Source organism: Diabrotica virgifera, chromosome 7, assembly GCF_917563875.1.
Source record: "Diabrotica virgifera virgifera chromosome 7, PGI_DIABVI_V3a".
Taxonomy (NCBI): Eukaryota; Metazoa; Arthropoda; class Insecta; order Coleoptera; family Chrysomelidae; genus Diabrotica; species Diabrotica virgifera.
The window spans coordinates 38,598,838-38,620,522 of record NC_065449.1 but is presented as its reverse complement, the minus strand read 5'-3'; positions in this window follow the sequence as shown (position 1 = coordinate 38,620,522).

Below are 21,685 nucleotides of genomic sequence, written 5' to 3'. Positions count from 1 at the left end.
ATAATTAGTTCAATAATTATTTCCCTCATTAAAATCATTAAATAATGTACAGAAAATAAGTTTAAAATTTATAAAGAAAAGCTTTGTAATTTGATGACAGAATTTGAAAATCGTTTCAAAGATTTTGAAGATATATTATTTTCCATATCACTTCTAAGAAATCGTTTTTCAGTTCAAATTGATTCCGTTCCATTCCGTACATTCAACTGGAAATTAAAAATTAATTTGCATATTTTTGCATTTTACAAATCATTGCAAATTTCCGAAAGTACATAGCTAAATTATTTATAGTTTGACTTACATTTGCGAACAAACATTTTGAATACTAAACATAAATAAAAATCCATTGAGGACCGGAATTGGTGATGACTTATTAGAGCGACAATTAGAATAAATACTACAAAATTCCCACCCGAAATACAAAGAATTGTGAACGAAGACATAAAACTAAACTAAAACTTTATACAAACCATTAAGAGCGTAGGCGCAAAATTTCGGGCCAAAGCGGCACGAAATGGGTGCCGCCGCGAAACCCCTGTCGGGTTATTTTGTTGTGAATCGGTACTAGCAGTCGGATTTTGTTTTAGTTCATTCAGAGAAAGTCATATATACGCTCTGTCATGATAGCTTAGGAGCTTGAAAGTGGGTAGGGTCTTTATGACACTCTCTGATTGAATTGAAATATAAGACGTATCCAGTTTTCGTTTTACAACAAAATTATTATTTTTGAAAGTACATAACTTCAAGAATACTGTCTAGAAATTTCAGTTTGACCGGATTAAAATTACCGGAAATTAAGCATGGTTAATATCCTTACCTTCGACTCGCTTTGCAGTAGCTTGGGCGTAGTGAGAAACATTCAACAGTTGTTCTCTTCTCTTTTGTAAATTACTCCGCGATTATAAAACATTTTCCGGTGTGCATCACTTTACGATTTGACAGACAAAAAAAAAACATTGAAAATAAAAGTTGTCAAAACTTTAAAAGCGTTTTTCTCAAAATTGTTTTTATTAACCGGTTTTTATAAACGCCAAAGGCAGTGGTAACCAATTCAAACAAAAATTTAACTCAAAAGTTACTTGACAGATCCACCTGAAATGTATCGTAAATTTTGTTTAGCCATTTCGTGAGGTAACGCTGTCGAGATATTTTTTGTTGTATGCTTATTTTTTGTTTAGCCGTAATAAATATGTTGATTTGCACCCTTTCTTACAAAAAAATTTGTTATTGTGACTTCTGAGTGATATCAAAAACTCAAAAATCGTCATAAAGAAAACACAAAAAACCCGACAGCGTTACCTCGAGAAACTTATAAGCTAAAAAAAATATTATTGAATCTTTTGTTTCATAATATGATCCAATGACGAGTTGGATGCAAAATCCATATATTTTAGGGTTTAAAAATTTGCCACCGTTGGCTTATTTTTCAATATTTGGTCTTATAAGGTTGTTGAATATTCTTTGAATTGTACTGAATATGTTTATTTAATTTAAAAGTAAAATAATTAAACAAAATTCACAAATATGTGCTTAAAATGTTGATTTCAACACCCCCCCCCCCCCCCCCATTAAACAAAATTAGTATAAAGTTTAAAATTCGGACATGTCAGGATAACAAATATTGCGGCCCTCGGTAATAGACCAAAAACATTTTGTGGCCCTAACTAAAAAAAGTTTGCCCACCCCTGGTCTATACAGACAAGCTTTTTAAGCTCCTTCCAATTTTGTGACGTCAGACTTGGCTTCCTGAAATGAAAAGGTTTTTTAAACGTATTTTAATGTGATTAATCTTACGTATTTAAAATCACCTACAAAAGACGTCTATATGATGTAATGTTCAAACACGTGTATATATTCAACCAAATCTGACGTTTCCTCGACGTTATATGACATCACGTGGTTGCCTGGGTAGTAGATAGTCTGATTTTTGCATGAGAGTTTAATGAAAGGGTAACAAATCAATTCGAAGTTCTGTCCGACAAAATGCATGGGACGTTTTCGTAGTCTGATGTTCAAAACCTGTAATCTGTTCCACAATTAAAACTTCCCCTGTTCCAGTGTTCCCGTAGGTACATCAAAGTTTGTCCGACTAGACACCGATTACGTTGCATTGTTACGTTGCAGAATTAAAATGCGTTTATCTCGAAAACAGTTGAGTTTAGCGAGATGAATGTAATTCCTTTTTTAAGTAAAAATATTAAGAGAATAAAAGTTTTGATTCAAAAAGTATTGTAGAGTGGGCGATAAAAAAATTGAACGTATTAAAGGAGTGCTGAAAGACGTATATGTGGCACCAGGAAATATTCAAGAATAAATAATAAAATAAAAGTTTAACTTTGCCACCCTGTATTTCGGTTATTATCAACTTTCGTACTAAGGTAAGTTAGCTTAAATCGACCTATTTTAAGCTCAGGAATCTAAGGTTAAGCTATGGCCCATTCTTTACCAAACACCCTGTAGGTATATGGCTTCATGATACATAAATTATATCTATTCACGCCTTTCGGTCATAATACTCCGCACTTTATAAAATGAATTACATAGAATTACAGATTGTTTGTGAATATGAAAGATAGAGCTTTTTTCACATATTATTTAAATATCTATAATATTTTATTACTTTTAAGAACTTGAGGTTTATAATGTATTTTCTAATGAATTCTAATACTGTCATGAAAACAGCCAATATTTATGTTTATTCCTGTAATAAAGAGAGTGCTATTATTTTATTGGTTTTGTACGATTTTTTATAGAATTAATGTGTCTCGATTACAAAGATCATTGAACTATGTATAAACAATAGGATTACATAAAAATTTTAACAGTACAATATGGGATTTAAAACACATAAAAATTTAAATTTTATGAAAATTTTTTATAACTTAAAAAACTGGGAGTGTGACGTACGTTGACACGAATTTAAGAGTTTTTCTTTAATCCATGCAGTCAAGCAGTGATGGTTCATCTTGGTAGATTGGACAGCTTAAAAAATATGTACAGGATGTAACAAAAATACAGGTCATAAATGTAATCGCATATTCTGGGGGGACCAAAAATAGTTCGATTGAACCTAACTTGAATGAATTGAACATGAAGGAGGAAGAATAGATTAGGCTCACTCAGATAAAATTACATACACAAACACATTAAAATAAATTAGAAAATGATGATTTACATGGTGTTCCGAAAAGATTGGTCATAAATTATACCACACATTCTGGGGTCAAAAATAGTTCGATTGAACTTAACTTACCTTAGGACAAATGTGCACATAAAAAAAGTTACAGCCCTTTGAAGTTACAAAATGAAAATCGATTTTTTCCAATATATCGAAAACTATTATAGAGATCTTTTATTGAAAATAGACATGTGGCATTCTTATGGTAGTAGTATCTTAAGAAAAAATTATAGTGAAATTTGGACACCCCATAAAAATTTGATGGGGGTTTTGTTCTTTTAAACCCCCCCAAACTTTTGTGTACGTTCCAATTTAATTATTTTTGTAGTACCATTAGTTAAACACAATATTTTAAAAACTTTGTTACGTCTTAGTACTTTTTCGAAAAGTCAGTTTTTATCGAGATATTTTGAATATTTGTCAAATCCACCACATATTTGTATATGGCTAAGTACATGGAGACTTGGTAATATATTGTAATATGAAAATTTATTTAGGATTTACATTTTTAGGTATATTTTGAACCATATTAAAAAAGAAGTAATATCTCGATAAAAAGTGCCTTCTCGAAAAAATACAAAGAGGCAAAAAAATTTTAAAAACACTGTGTTTAACTAATGGTACCACAGTAAAAGCTTAATTGGAACATACACAAACATCTGGGGGGTTTAAAGGAACAAAACCCCCATAAAATTTTTATGTAAACATATTAAAAAAGAAGCCGCATCTCGATAAAAACTGCCTTATCGAAAAAATAATAAGAGGCAAAAAAGTTTTAAAAATATTGAATTTAACTAGTGGTACCACAATAATAATTTAATTGGAACGTACACAAAAGTTTGGGGGGGTTTAAGGGAACAAAACCCCCATAAAATTTTTATGGGGCGCACAAATTGCACTATAATTCTTTTTTAAGATGTTCCTGCCATAAGAATGCCACATGTCGATTTTCAATAAAAAAATTTTAATAGTTTGCGATATATTCGAAAAAATCGATTTTCATTTTGTAACTTCAAAGAGCTGTAACTTTTTTTATGTGCATATTTGTACTAAGGTATATTAGGTTCATTCGAACTATTTTTGGTTCAAAATATGTGATTTAATTTATGACCTGTATTTTCGTTACACCCTGTATAGCTGCACCATCTTATACTATCTATGTGTTAACCTGCTATCTCCAACTCGTAGTCTCCTTAGTAATACTTGATTTTCTGAGCATCTGTGGAGGTTCAAATGTACCTATGTGTGGTTGGATTTCTTTAAATTGTGATAGCAACCCACTATAATTTTTCTAGAAATTAACTGTAGGATGCTTACAGTGATCTTTGAGATCTTTGTCAATTTGAATTCTTTCAAGATCAGCGGTTGATGAATGATTGAACAGAAACTTAATAAATGCAAACACCACAACATAGCTACATGAAATAACCATGATTTTTACAGCCAGTCAAACAAACTATGCTGGAGAAGGAACTATACTAAATTTACAATCAAGATGCAGTAGAAATAAATAAACCAAGACACGTTAAATGCTACTATAAACTTTGGAAATCATGATTTGGGATTTACAATGTATATACATTGTAAATTATGATTCGGGAGTGCTCCTAGTAGCAGGGCCGCCGCTACCATGGGTGCAAAGTGTGCATCGCACACGGGCAGCCGATTATAGGGGCGGCCAAAAGCAGTCCACTGATGATAATTTTTTTTAACGAAAATAAATTCAAAAAACAAATAGTAATGATTCAGATATTTCTATAAACTCTAATATTCTAAACAATCTAAACAAGAATGCCAGAAAATGTTATTTATTATATGAACTGCCGTTTTGCAGCTGTAGTCATAAAGTAGTTCCGGGAATACTTTTTAATTCAAAGTGGCTGGCGGTTTTCGGACTTTATGGATATTTTTATCTACGTGGTCCCTATGCGAATTTTTCAAATTCTGAACATTTATGATTTGTTAAGAGAGTACGACACGACAATAGGATACTTTCCGAGAATTTAGATGAGTGCTTGTTAAGTTGCTCTCATTGAGTAATAAAAAAGTCTTTTTTATTACTCGATGGTTTAAAAAATCTTTTTTATTACTCGATGGTTGCTCTGTTATAATATTGTTCCTTTATGCTTATGTATGGTTATAGATTGGTTAAAATTCAGTCTAAGTTGAGAATTTGATGATTTTAGATACGCTTTTGATAAACGATTTTGTTTGTAATAGATGTATAGTAGTGTGCCCGTTTCTTTTGCACACTACTGTATTTTAAATAGGCCTGGAACCCGCGTGCCAAAAAAAGTCGATTAATAGCAAGCTAAAAATTTGTTAATAGCTTAACGGTGTCTAGTCGTGCAAACTTTCATGTACGGAAACACTGGAACAGGCGAAGTTTTAATTGTGGAACAGTTTAAAAATTTGGAACTTCAGATTACGAAAACGTCCCATGTATTTTGTCGGACAGAACATCCAATTGATTTGTTACCTTTTCAATAAACTCTCATGCAAAAATTAGACTGCTATTACTAACCAACATGATTCCTGTCATTTGACATGTTCTTCGTGTTTCATATTACAATGCCCAGTTGTCATAGACACCAGTCTGAATTTTGCATGAGAGTTTAATGAAATGGTAATAAATCAATTGGAAGTTATGTCTGACAAAATACATGGAACTTTTTCGTAGTCTGACATTCCAAATTTTTAACCTGTTCCACAATAAAAACTTCCCCTGTTCCAGTGTTCTCATACATCAAAGTTTGTCCGACTAGACACCGTTAAGCTGTTAACAAATTTTCAGCTTGCTATTAATCAACTTTTTTTTGGTACGCGGGATCCAGATCTAAAAGTAACGTCGAGATCAGAGCAATTATTTTTCATATACCCGTTACGGTTACGATGTATCTCCTGCACATTTCTTTAAATACTAGTACCTATGTTGAAACGACTAAAGTGTTAAAAGGGGGGCGGCAAATATTAAGTTGCACACGGGCGGCCAACACTTTGGCGGCGGCCCTGCCTAGTAGCATTTAACGTGTCTTGGTTTGTTTATTTCTACTGCATCTTAATTGTAAATTTAGTATAGAACCAATGTTTCTGTGGCCGGTCTGACTGAACTTCCCTTCTGTAACGAGGAGAACTACACAACTAATTTGGGATAATTCGTGTTTTTCTCCGACAACACATGATACTGGGCTATCGAGCTATTAGTGATGGTATCATTTCCATAAAACTGAATGGATATCCCTCTATTATTCATTTGGTTCAGGTATATGGGACTACCTCAACTGCTGATGATGATACAATTGAGTCTTTCTTCAACGAGCTGAAATCATATCTCCAAAATATCCCAAATAAAGATCTCCATATTCCTTGGTATATTCCTTTGTGTTGGAAGTATTCAATTTTCCCTTTTTTTATGAAAAAATCTGTTTTAATTTATCTATTAAGAAATATTTTCCATTTTTGTATTATCATCACCTATTAGCACTACATATTTTCACATCGTACTTTTCTTCTTTCCTTTTTATGTCTTTCTCTTCAGTCTGTGCATCTATGTTTAAAAATGTTATTTTTTATGTTTTCTCCTTTTTCACACCTACTAATATAAATTCTTTTATTGCTTTGTTTCCATTAATAATCTGTACATTTTGTTCATCTCTTGTGCCTTTTCTTTCTTTCTTTTGCGTTATTTTAGCTTGTTCTGGTTATGTCTTATTACCTTTTTCGTCATTTTTTCTTTTATTAATTTCTATATTTTTTCGCTTGCTGTGTTAGTTTCTTTTTTATATTGAAATATTTGTTTTATAGCTTTTTTGTTTGTTTCCCACAACTTTCTTATTTCATCTTTGTAGTCGCTTTGTTGATGATTTAGTTCTCTAATTTCCTTCTATTAGTGGTGCGATTTCATCTCCGGATCTATATTGTTCTTTTTTGTACCTTTTACATCCATTGCTAAAAGAAAAAACGATTTTTGGAAAAAATCAGCTTTATTGTTTTTCAAGCGAGCGTTCAAAACTATCAAAATATGAACAATTTACTAAATATTTCGTATTATGATAATATTAGCATGATTGGACAGTGCATAAATATTTGCAAAACATTACAAACATTTGCAAATAGAGAGCAAGCACGGACGCGGAAGAAGAAAACACTCATGGCTTCAAAACCTACGCCAATGGTTTGGACTAACATCGATCTAGTTATTTAGAAACGCCGAAAAAACAAAATTAAAATTGCTAGGATGATAGCAAACGTCCGCAACGGGCAGGTCAAATGAAGAAGAAGAAGAAGAAGAAGAATAAATGTTTTAATATTCTACTTTCTACTTACTCATTTTTAAAAATCACTTTTCTCTAAAGCTAAAGTGTTAAAATAAGGTCTGTACTCCAGTTAATAATTTAGTCGATCTATAAATAATTAAATTATCCAGCTTTTGTGAAAACAAAGCTAAACACTAAACACTACTAACTTCGCTAAGCATATAAAACCAAAACTTCTGAACCTATTATTTACGAATGCTAACTTTAATGTAGGAAGTGTACGCCTATTTTATATAAATGCATCTAGAGACTGATTTATATGATCTTACCTCCCCTTTGTTGAAATGTAGTGGAGTAATAGAAATCCGTATACGGGATGTCTCAGTGATTACGCTTAAAGTCTACAACAACAAGTTTATGAAAGTATGTTTTCTCTTTTTTACAGATTATGAAAAGGAGTTTGATTGTATTCAATTCAAAGCAATAATAGTATATTAAGTATGGAGAACGGTAAGGGTTTTATACCGATCGAAGACAATTGTTTGAGAATTATTGTCTGAGATCGGTTACCCTTAACATTCGACATGCTTATAAAGTTTTTTGCACGATTGATACCATTATAAATTATAAAATTAAACATTTTCGTCATATTGATTAGTTTCATTCATTTTATCAAGATAGATACTTTGGTTGTTAGGTAGTAACTAGGGTGCATAACAACAATGGAGAATTGAGTTTTTATTTAGTTGTCAATAATTTTAAGTACAATTTTGATTATTATAAATTAAAATATAAGCGAAAGTGAATTTGAAGAAATTGAACGGGCTTGGGAAGAAGGGTGTTCCGCAATTATTCCCGAAAAATCCAAAATCCGTTATCAAAATACCTACCAAAGTTTTAAAAAATGGTGCGAAGGCAAGAATTTAAGAATCGAAGAAAAGACTCTATTGGCATATTTCGTTCAAAGACATATGCAGTTGAAAGCTCCTGGAAGCCTCTGGGCAGAATATTCAATGATTAAATCCACCGTTTTTCTTTATGATGGCATTGATATTTCCAAGTTTTCAATTTTGATCGCGTATTTGAAGAGAAAAAAATGTTGGCTATAGGCCTAAGAAAGCGAGCGTTTTTACACGGGAGCAATTTGAAAAATTTCTGATGGAAGCACCTAGTGATGCCGTCGAGACCGAGACTAGTCTCGTCTCGTCTCGTCTCGTCTCGACTTTTCGAGACGAGACCGTGGTTCAGTCTCGTCTCGCCTAGTCTCGACGAGACGAGACCCAACGAAAGTCTCGTCTCGGCGAGACGAGACCAAATGAGAGTCTCGACGAGACCAAACGAGAGTCTCGACGAGACCAAACGAGAGGCTCGACGAGACCAAACGAGAGTCTCGACGAGACCAAACGAGAGTCTCGACGAGACTCTCAATTTAGTCTTGAAGTTTTCAATAAATACGTGTATCTCTTCAACTCAATCAAGATCTGCACTGTAACAACAATTGAATGTAGCATTATGATTGAAAAATCAAGTGTGGCGTGGCGGATAAATAAAATTCAACTAAGGTGAACTGTAAATATGCAAAATAGATAAAAATTTTATAAAGCACACCTTGAATAAGGAGTCATTTTGGCGCACTAGTCCTTCGGGAAAGTCGAGGAAAACGCATCGTTTTCCAAACATGGATTCGTACGTCAAAATGACTCCTTGCTCAAGGTCAAGGTGTGCTTCAGTACATAATGCTGCACTTACCTATACGAAGCACTTTTCTGCACGTTTGCGCGTTGCGCCTATTTCTTTATTGCGTTGATATTGCACAGCCTATAATTTCTGATTTATTAGCAACCACGGAATGAGTGATTTATCATACTGATCGCAGAAAAAATTATTTTTCCGGTTAAAGTTTATTTGCGCTGCAAGAAAAAATCCTCCGCAGAGGCTTGCATTTACAGTTGTCACACATTCTTTTATTTGTGTTAGGTATGGCTTTGTACTTAAAACGAAACAATACAATAAAGACGAAAATTTTATTTTGTACAAAATGGCCGATGAAACAACAGAATCACACATTCTAAAAAAAGTAACATTAATCTCAAAAAAATAAATTTATAAGTAGTATAATGAGTAATTAACATAATTAAGTACTTATTAATAATGCCTACATCTACCTATAAAAGGAACAATTCTGGTTATAAAAAGTTATTCATTTTCTTTAATAGACTTGTACAACTTATTGTTGCACCATGAATTAATACATAAAAGGCATCTAGCCGAGTCCGCACTCAATCTATTTCTATGTTTTCGAATAGTTAATCCGGCTCGCGAAAAAAGTCTCTCCGCTGGCACACTTGTAGCAGTAATACTAAAATAATCTCGAGCCATTTTCGACAACGTTGGATATGTAGAAGCATTTTGATTCCACCATTGCAAAATGTTCGCATCTCTGGGGGCTCTCGGGCTATTGAAATACGCATCTATTTCGTTACGCCATGTGCTCTCCGCAGATTTTTGATTTTTCATTTCAAAAAGACAACATAAATCAAAATCTTCATCCTCTTCTCTAGTGGAATGTTCGGTAGTCTGAGTGGAATTACTTTTAAACTCTGGTGCATAATATTCATTCTTATAAATTTCTTCAAATTTCTGCATCGACGAATTAAGTAATTCCTTGCCCCAATCTGTCAAATAGAAAGTTTCTTTTTTGTGTCGAGGATCTAACAGTAATACCACGCAATATATCCAATTGGCTTTGGTATAGTGCTTAATTAATTTATTACGAGCTGCCTGGAAAGCGAGCAGTATCATTTCATCCACTGATGTTCTATTTTCTTTGGAGTCTAGAGCGAAAATTTCTTCTTCTAGTTTGTCAAGTAACATATTGAAACCAATTACCACCAACGGCAGCGTGACATATTCTTCTGCACTCAGTAACACAGACAGTGATTTAAAATATTTCAATATTTTCTGGATTTGGGAAAATATTGCCCAGTCATCCTCACGTATTTTTAACTAACTTAATTCGGCATTGTTCTCGCATAGGGCATTTAATGCCGGTTTCAGTTTAATTGCAACAGCCAACATGTCATTGGTGGAATTCCACCTAGTGGAAACATCCACATTTGTTGCTAAACATTTAATGTTCGTTACGTCGCAACAACTTTTAAATTTGTTTTGCCACTGTTCACTTCGTTTTATTTTTAGGAATAATGTTCGCAACTTACTCAACGGTTTTTGTTTTTCACCCGCATCTTCTTCTTGATCAGACTCAGATCCACCATCTTCCCCATAATCGTCATAATCATTTTTGGGCTCGTCTCGTATTAACTTCAGTATGTCTTGGACAGCAAGATTTAATATGTGAGCGAAACATCTGAAATGTTGATCAACAGGATCAAATTTCACATTAACATCGTCGGCCATTATTTGAGATAATTCGTGCATAAATCGGGTATTAGAGGCGGCGTTATCGACTGTAATGCCTTGAAGCTTTTCAACAATGTTGTACTTTTTTAAAGTTGAATAAAAGAACTGAGCTATATCCCGTCCTGTGTGGTGTCCGTGTGATGGTACAAAGTCAATCACCAGAGACTGGAGCGTATAATTATCGTCTACATAGTGAGCGGTTATCCCGTAGAACGATTTATTGGCTACAGATGTCCATCCGTCTATTGTGAAAGAGACTTTTGAACTATTGGCATTCATAATCCTTATTACACTCTCTTGCATTTTATTAAATCGATCCATAGCTTTTATCTTAAGGCTCGTACGTTTGGGATACACCAGTTGTTTATTTAAGTAGCCAAAAAGCTTTTGGTAGAAATCGTCTTCAAAAAAATTAAAAGGAAGGTATTTGACAGCTATCCACTCTACAACCAGCTCATCAAATTCAGGTTGACTGATGGGTGCGCACGCGCTACCAAACTGTAAACAATAAACCAAATAAATATGTTAAAGACCAATTTTTTGGAGTTCAAACATGACAAACATACAGGTTGGGGCACTTAAGACGGATCGTGCTAAAACTGCGTTCCCGTAAAAAAATTAAAAAAGCTTCAAACGAAAGTTACACCGAATCAAATTGTTCATATTTTAAAGAATAGATATACAGGGTGTCCCTGAAATAAGCGGCATAAATTTAACCACAGATTCTATGGACCAAAATAAGTCGATTGAAGCCAATTTATCTATATACAAAGTTGCTTCGTTTGGCCGTGAGAGGGCGCCAAAGTTTATTTTTATTTTTAGTTTTTCTGTAATAATTCATACGCGGATCGTTAGATTTAGATGAAACTAGGTACCTGGATACTGCTTAAGATGCTCTAATATCTGATATGCATATCAAGGTCATTTCGATGCGATAAGGATATAAACCACCCCCACCGTAACAGAAACCGTGGTGTAACTTTTTTATGGATTGGACATTCCAGTCATTATTTTTTCTGGTAAAATACCAACCTATTCCGCATGTTTTTTGTCTCTTACAAAAAATGAATATCTGCAGCCGTTTTCGAGATAAAAAATATTTTAGTAATCGCAACCCCGAATTTGGCAGTACCTAAAATTTTTTTTTGGCTCATTTCGAAATAGGAAAACGCAGACACAAATTCCTTGGACTAAAATAAGTTGATTTCATTCAATAAATTTTTGTCGAAAAATGCTTGGTTTTTCTGTGAGACCTATTGGAATTTATAACGAAAATTTCTAAGTTTTGTGCCCTCTCACGGACAAACGAAGCATTTTAAGACAAAATTCTTATAAGTAAAATGTACTTATTTTGGTCCAAGGAATCTAAACCTGCGTTTCCCTTTTTTCAAATGAGCAAAAAAAAATTTTTGATACTACAAAATTTGGGGTTGCGATTACTAAAATATTTTTTATCTCGAAAACGGCTGCAGATATTAATTTTTTGTAGGAGACAAAAAACATGAAGAATAGGTTGCTATTTTACCAGAAAAAATATTGACTGGAATGTCCAATCCATAAAAAAGTTATACCACGGTTTCTGTTAGGGTGGGGGTGGTTTATACCCTTATCGCATCGAAATGACCTTGATATGCATATCAGATGTTAGAGCATCTTAAGCAGTATCCAGGTATCTAGTTTCATTTTCATCTAAATCTAACGATCCGCGTATGAATTATTACAGAAAAACTAAAAACAAAAATAAACTTTGGCGCCCTCTCACGGCCAAACGAAGCAACTTTGTATACAGATAAATTGGCTTCAATCGACTTATTTTGGTCCATAGAATCTGTGGTTAAATTTATGCCGCTTATTTCAGGGACACCCTGTATTTTTGACTGTACAGAATTTCGGGTTGGGGCTGTGCACCCTACATGTTATTTCAGTTTTCAGTTGCTCGTTGAATTTTATTCAGGCTCTGATAAGCATACGTGGAAGATAGGGTCTACTAACTTTTACCGTTTTACCGGTTTTTTTGGGAAAAATTACGCTTACAGACCCTTCCTAATTGTAACATCGAAACACCTTGGAAATGAATGAAGAAACGTTAAAAAGTGAGCACATCAGCGTTGCACAGAGCATAAATGTTGCTTTCATTTTACAGTCATACAGTTGGGTATTGCAAATTAAGAATTATTATTAAAACTACACGGAAAAAAATGTGTGAGAAATTTGTGGCGCAAATTTGTAGCAAGCAAATTGTAATTTGTTTCTACTGTTTTTGTATAAAAACTGCCTTCCTATTAAAGTGGTGGAGTGGAATATACAATAATTTAGGAAGTTTCGTGTATTACAGAATGAAATACCAAAGAAGAGAAGGTACTACATTACTTCAGTGCATTACGTTGCAGTAAATGATGCTAATTGCTTGTTGTTGTGAGCGCAATTTGGATAGTACTGGTTAGGATCTATTGTAGTAATAGTTACCAACATAATTACTATTGCAAATTAGTCGTAGCAACGGTTATAAATATTTGAATGAAAAATTCCTATGAATAACAGCAGTGATGTTTGTTATAGCGGCCAACTTTTAGAGTGATAAGGAACTTTAAAGCGTTTGACAATGGTTCTGTTTCCATTTATAAAATCCAAACTAATTGAAAAGTGAATACAGGTGTGCGAATAAGGGTTTGCGAACGCATTTGCTACTATAACGTACATCTATTAATTGCCATTTACTAGTAAATGGGTAGGTACCTCTAACTTAGGTGGGTACCTAGGTTATTACTTGTACAAAAAATGTAAATAATGCACCGTTGTCATCGGAAGCCTTCGGGCTACAATTTTGTAAGGGACGAAGTTTTTCATTTGAGTCCTCGTTTTCGAGATATCGAGTGATAAGTGACAAAATCCGGCAGACCGAATTAATTTTCGCCGCACTTCAAACGGAGTTACGACCTGACAAAGATCGAATGGCCCATATAGGCGCCAATGCATTTCGTTAGGTTCTCGATTTTTTTCCGACGAAACGGCTACATGCAGTTTGATGAAACTAGCATCAAAAAATTGCGTCATGTATAGTGTACCTTGAACAATAATTAAGGAAGTTTTCGGAGAATATGACAATTTGTACTTCATACGTGGAAATGTGGGAATGAAATAAAAATCATTAGTCGAGACTGGGCGAGACTAGACGAGACTAGACGAGACCATACGAGACCATACGAGACGAGACGAGACGAGACGAGACTGCATTAGGTCGAGACGAGACTTTAACTTAGTCTCGTCTCGAGTTAACGAGACGAGACGAGACTAAGTGAAAGTCTCGTCTCGTCTCGTCTCGTGGCAACACTAGAAGCACCGGATGAAGAATTTCTAGTTCACAAGGTAATATAAGCTAGTTTAGGTAAAAGAAATACTCTAATGAAGATTTTTTCATAATTTGTAGGTCGCAATGATATTGGGAATATCTGGTGCCTGTAGAAGAGAAGAATTATATAATATTACTATGAATGACATCCAACATACCGATGGTTTAATGATTGTAAAAGTACCCAATACAAAAACGAACATCCAGCGTACTTTTACAGTCGTTTATAAACCAGACGATAAAATTCCATATTTAGAAATTCTGCAAAAGTATATAAAACTTCGTCCATTCCAAGTAAAATCAAATCATTTGTTCTTAAGATACGCCAAAGGAAAATGTTACTATTGCAAATTAGTCGTAGCAACGGTTATAAATATTTGAATGAAAAATTCCTATGAATAACAGCAGTGATGTTTGTTATAGCGGCCAACTTTTAGAGTGATAAGGAACTTTAAAGCGTTTGACAATGGTTCTGTTTCCATTTATAAAATCCAAACTAATTGAAAAGTGAATACAGGTGTGCGAATAAGGGTTTGCGAACGCATTTGCTACTATAACGTACATCTATTAATTGCCATTTACTAGTAAATGGGTAGGTACCTCTAACTTAGGTGGGTACCTAGGTTATTACTTGTACAAAAAATGTAAATAATGCACCGTTGTCATCGGAAGCCTTCGGGCTACAATTTTGTAAGGGACGAAGTTTTTCATTTGAGTCCTCGTTTTCGAGATATCGAGTGATAAGTGACAAAATCCGGCAGACCGAATTAATTTTCGCCGCACTTCAAACGGAGTTACGACCTGACAAAGATCGAATGGCCCATATAGGCGCCAATGCATTTCGTTAGGTTCTCGATTTTTTTCCGACGAAACGGCTACATGCAGTTTGATGAAACTAGCATCAAAAAATTGCGTCATGTATAGTGTACCTTGAACAATAATTAAGGAAGCTTCGTGTATGAAATATGCAAGAAGAGTAGTTACTACATTACTTGTAAAAATAAATAGAAGTTTCTACTTTGCCTTTGAACTAGAATTTTTTGGTTTAAACTAAACTAGGTATTGCCATTTTAAAACAACTAGCAATGTTTACATTTAAACTTAAACTACACACTTCATTTCTAAACATCTGATAATGACTTTTTAAAGTTAACTAAAATACAAATTTCTGTTTTTAAACAACTAGTATTTCCTGTCATTAAACTCAATTAGAAATTTCAGTTTTAAAGACGAAATTTCTACTTTTAAAGTCGGAACTTTTAATAACTTTTCAACAACTAAACTATTATACACTTTTAAACTAAACTGGAAATTTATACTTCAAAATTATAAATTTTTACTTGTTAAACTTCTATCAAATTTCTGTTTTTAAGGTAAACTAGAAATTTTTGCTTTAGATTCTTACGTGCTTAAGTTAAGTTAAGGTTAAGTCTTAAATTTGCTTTATTTCTTGAATTTTTTTTGTTACGTTACACTGCGTACACAATCATATTAGTTTGGATATAAAATGTCAGATATTTATCAAAAATATTCTTTAAGTATGTATAATGTTATATCGATGTTTATATAAATATCATTATATTTGCCAACCCTTGTAAAAATATTATCATTGAGTCAGGGAAAAGTTGAAAAATCGTCTGGAAGAGAGAGTCTGGAAAAGTCAGGGAAAATTATTTTGAGAAAAAAGTGTCTACCCTGTTTTACCAAAAACTGTTTGGGGTCCGTCTCACCCTAGGTGGTCCAACTAGACCGTATATGGTGGTTCATGTAACCCTTAACGGTTGGGTTAGTTGGACCATTAGAACGTTTTGTTTATGTTTTTTTATTGAATACTATGTGTTGTTTTTTAGAATTCTGATTTTGTTTATGAAATGTGCAATAAAGTTTGCGTAGTTTGCTATTTTATAACTTAATTAATTAAGCGTATTAAAGAAAATATTGGCACTTTTGAAAATGTGGTCATCTCCCCCGGAATTATCCAATATATGTAAGTACATGGTGTTCTTTTTAAAATAACGAAGTTGGCAAGTGCCTAAACCGAACATTCTGAATAATCGATAAACGTAAAATAAAATAATAAAATTTGTTGACTTTTTGAATTTACAGACTTACGTGGCAATTGATATTATGTATTTTTAATAATTTTTGAATTTTTATGCAGAGACGATGAGGCCGTGACTAGTTACCGTTAATTAGAAAATCAAATAGTAAGGATACGAAAAAAAAAGAAAGGCAACATTGGCTTACCTGATGCTGAGAACTCCGAAACATATTGGAGATTGTTTGCTGTTTGATAGCCGATGTCGATGCTGCTGCATTTATGCCTCTTCCATGTGTGTTGTCGGCAGGATATAGTTGAGAAAATTCCTTCTTGTGTCGAGCTCGTAAATGCTTCTTTAATCCACTCGTGTTTGATTGTTTCATTTTTAACTGAACATTTTTGCCCTGCAGTTTACATAATTTACACTCTGCATATTTTTGGTTCAAATTGTTGTGCAAATAGGCGAAGAGATTTTTAAATTTTTCTGATTGCGAGTTGGCATTAACACGTGATGTAGAAGCACTGGAGTAAGATTCATCTTCCGGAAAAACTGATGACTGAGAACTGGACGACATGCTCGTGGTTTCACATTCCTCTGGGACAAAATCTTTGTCTTTGTCACTGTCATCACTAGCACAATATGGATCTTGTTCTTCGAGAATCTCGTCTGCAGCTTCGTCTCCAACTAGTGGTTTTGCACGTTTTACAGTGGTTGATTCAATCCTGGCACTTCGTTTCATTGTTGTAATTCACTCTACACAATACAATATATATACCGTAGTTGTAAAACACATTAAAAATGCTTACAATCAATATGTAACACGCGTATTCGACGTATTCGCACTCGCATTCGCTGATTGAAAAATTGTTGCGATTGCAAGAGCTAAAAACAGACTGAGACTTGAACCCAAAAGATAAGAAGTAGCTAAGAGAGAAGGACCCATGCGGTTAGTCATCGAATTATCAGGTAGACGAAACACAGGAAACAGAAACATAAACTATCCTGGGAAATTCCCATCTGCAACATCTGCAAGCTGGTGTGGTTTATGACCTACCGCCAAAGGGCCAGACCAGTGAGTAATTGCAAGTACAGGCCAGTCGCATTAGGAAGGTTGAGAAGAATTTACAATATACTTTGCATTATTGATGCAATTTAAGACGGTCTCTAGCGGGTGCTTCCGCCATAAAGCATAGAAACAGATTGTGCGGGTTTTCGGAGAATATGACAATTTGTACTTCATACGTGGAAATGTGGGAATGAAATAAAAATCATTAGTCGAGACTGGGCGAGACTAGACGAGACTAGACGAGACCATACGAGACCATACGAGACGAGACGAGACGAGACGAGACTGCATTAGGTCGAGACGAGACTTTAACTTAGTCTCGTCTCGAGTTAACGAGACGAGACGAGACTAAGTGAAAGTCTCGTCTCGTCTCGTCTCGTGGCAACACTAGAAGCACCGGATGAAGAATTTCTAGTTCACAAGGTAATATAAGCTAGTTTAGGTAAAAGAAATACTCTAATGAAGATTTTTTCATAATTTGTAGGTCGCAATGATATTGGGAATATCTGGTGCCTGTAGAAGAGAAGAATTATATAATATTACTATGAATGACATCCAACATACCGATGGTTTAATGATTGTAAAAGTACCCAATACAAAAACGAACATCCAGCGTACTTTTACAGTCGTTTATAAACCAGACGATAAAATTCCATATTTAGAAATTCTGCAAAAGTATATAAAACTTCGTCCATTCCAAGTAAAATCAAATCATTTGTTCTTAAGATACGCCAAAGGAAAATGTTGTGCTTAAGTAATAGGGAATAGGACAATCGGGGGCTGGCCTTCTCAAATTGCCAAATTCTTAAATTTGCCTAATCCCGAGAACTATACTGGCCATTCGTTCAGGAGGACATCAGCAACGCTTTTGGCTAATAAAGGTGTTGATGTCCTCGGATTAAAGCGTCATGGAGGTTGGCGTTCATCGACAGTGGCAGAAAGCTATGTAGAAGATTCTCTTCAAAATAAAATAGATTTTGCCGAAAAAATATTGTGCAATACTAGTAATACTACTAATGTATGCGATTCTGCAGGAGTTTCTGTTAGAAGTGAAACCACAGCCCAAACAAGTGGGATTTCATTAAATAATTTAACAAATTGTACCATAAGTTTCAATATTAATAAATAATTCGTTAGTTTTCTTTATTCTTTCAAAAATAAATTAAAATTAAGAGATTTTTTAACTCGACGGTAAGTGAATTACTTACCGTCGAGTTGGAGTACTTACCGTCGAGTTGGATTATTTACCGTCGAGTTGCTAGTAAATGTCACCTACTGACGTAAAATCTGTCACGGTAAACAGCCAAAAATTATCAATCGTGCAAAAAAAAACTATTTATAACAAATATGCTGTATGTACTGCTTTCAGTTCCAACAAAGCCATTTAATAGCAATGGCATTCAATCAGGTGAACAGTTTAACAAACATAAACATTAAAAAAATGAATATTAAACTTATCAGGCTTCTGGGTTAATCCACGTCGATTGCCACAGTGCCGAGCTTTCTACATCCTCTTTGATGTCTTCCCCAGGGCTCTTGGACTCCCAGTCTCCAGGTCCACCACCAGAAACTACACTCTTCACTACACACTGCACTACTGCTGCTGGAGACGGCTCATTTATACCATCAATGGCGGGATTTACTGACGTGGCGCTTGGGAGGGGTTGGCGCGGGGATTTCCGATTGGGAATTTTTATTGGAAGGTGGAACGGACGATGTTTTCTTTAGAAGAGGTTTCCATGTCAAAGATGACGGGCTCCGTCATCTCTTTTATTAAGATAGCTCGGCAGATTTTCAACTTCTATTGCTTCTCGGATAATTCTTCGTTTATAAGCGGATGGGGGCTATAGTTCTGGAGATTTCGAAATCAATTTTGTGAGCTGTATGAATATGGTGTTGATTTAGATCAGAAATTGAATCGGAATAACGAACAGAAATGGAATGTTTGTAAATCCTATTTTGGATTCTACGATTGGTTTGGCGTATATAAGATCTGGGCGGTCTTCACAAGGAATTTCATAAACTCTGTGTTGTTCATATTGAATGTTGTCTTTGACTGATTGGACAAGAGATGAAAGTCAAAGTTAAGCCTTTTATAAAAATGGTGTTGAGTGGTTTTGCAGTGCATCAGGTTGTAGTTAGGTGGATTAATTTCCAGTAGTTTTGACTGTGATGGTTGATTGTCATTTAGGTGTAGCAGTTACTCCGATTCTCTCAACGGGGTAACCAGGAGGAGAGGGGGTCACAACTACTGGAGGGTCTCTGGGAGCATGGAATTAAGGGGCGTGTTAAGCGTCTAGAGCTCAAAATACATACCAGTGGGGGGTTATAACCCCAAACCACCCCCCGGTTACGCCACTGGATCCTCTTAATACTCTTTCATCTTCTACTTGTATGTGTGTTTCTTGTTTCGTTATAACATAACATAATTTATATACTTAATATTTCTCATTGGTTGGACCCAGATGTATTTATGTATGTTTTTATGTTGGTAGAATTAAGATTTTTAGATAGAGCTGATTGCAGAATTCGATTAACTGTTCCCTATTTTCATTTGTTTTATCATCCCTAAATGTTCCTACGACTTTTTCATTTGTTTCTTCACCGTCGAATCATTAAAATCTCCAAATAGCACAATAATTTCTTTGCGGCTGTTTATATTTTCAAGAAATTCTGATAAAGTTTCATAGAATATTATTTGTTTATCTGTTTTTGATGCACTTTCTGATGTCGCATATATTCTAATGATCTCTAGGTCATACTCTTTCCACGTAGTATATACTCTAATAATTCTCTCATTGATTTGATCCTAGCTTGATAGGTTCATATTTAAGTCTTTTTTTTTATCAATATTGATACCTCTGTTTGTGGCCTCTTGTTTTTCTCTACTCCACTACAAAATATGTCTAAATCCTACATGTCTTTGCTACCTTGGTCTTTTTTCTTTCTTTCGGCAAGAACTGTGATATGTTATTTTATTTGTTTTGCTTTTGCTATGACTTAGTCTGATTTGGTTTGGACCATCTCCATGGATTTGAGCTCCATCCTTGGACAATTCTATGTGCTTATATTCAATGACCTTGTTTCTTTGCTACGTAGACTACGTTTTTTTTTTCGTCCGTGTTCCGAGGCTTAAATTTAGAAGTTTTTTAAGTGAATTTTTTACAGGTGTAGAGTATCAAGTTCTACGCCCCAACCCCGTACCAGAAGTTGGGGTTTACTCCGTTAGCCAATGTGATCCAGATTTAGGTGCTAGACAATCGCCTTGACCCATCCCTTCTGGTAGGATTTGCTAGTGTCATCTAAAAGTGTAGACTTAAGCATTTCTTGTCACTTATTGACGGTATTCACTTTGCTTGGAAACTATCACTAAGCCCATACGCTAGCCATTTACCCTCATTCCAATTGTGACCAATTATTATATTAAAACTCTTATTTTAAATTATTTTTCTTCTCCTTAGACTTCTATCGTCCACATTTGGACATAGGCCTCTCCCAACTCCTTCCGTCGGTCTCTATCCTGAGCAACATATTCCCTATTTGTTCCGGCTACTCTTTTAATATCATCAACCCACCTCATCTGTGGTCTTCCTCTCGGTCGTTTATTTTCGTAAGGTATCCAGTGTTGTATTGTTGCATTCCATCGTTGATCTTTTTGTCTAACAGTGTGGCATTCGAAGCTCAATTTAAGTTTGGCAACTTTTGTTGTTATGTCCTCGACTTTTGTTTTTATCTTACCCAGCCGTTCTTCTTTTTATCTGAGAGTAGTATACCTAGCATTGCTCTTTCCATTGCTCTTTCTGTTGTGGCTAGTTTATTCATATTTGCCGTGGTTAGCGTCTAGAGTTGACATCTATATGTCATGATAGGAAGGATGCACTGGTTAAACACTTTGCTCCTCAATATTGGGGTATTTTGTATTTTGCGGTTCTTAAGTATCCAACTAAGTTTTCCAAATCCTGCTTATGCTAGTCTCGATCTCCTAGTAATTTCCGCACTTTGTTTTTCTTTGTCAAGTTTCAGGATTTGGCCTAGGTAGTAATTCTTTTTAGTGTCAATTAAATACAAAACCAAGGATCTACTTCACGTATATAAATATTTTAGCACTTTGTATATTTTGATGAAAACTTGTTCTTATACATCCGCATGTTATGCCGCATAAACCGATTTTATAACTTCCAAAACACCTTACAACGTAATGAACGAGCAAACCTTTTCTGCTTTCAGCTAATATTCTGGTTGAGTCGGAATAAATAAATTATCGGTTTATGAAAACGTAATAAAGTTCTTCGCCTAAACACCTACGATGTTTATCAGGTGCGGAGCTTACAAAATCGTGATTTGGAACTTTCTAGGGAATAAAATATGGTTTCT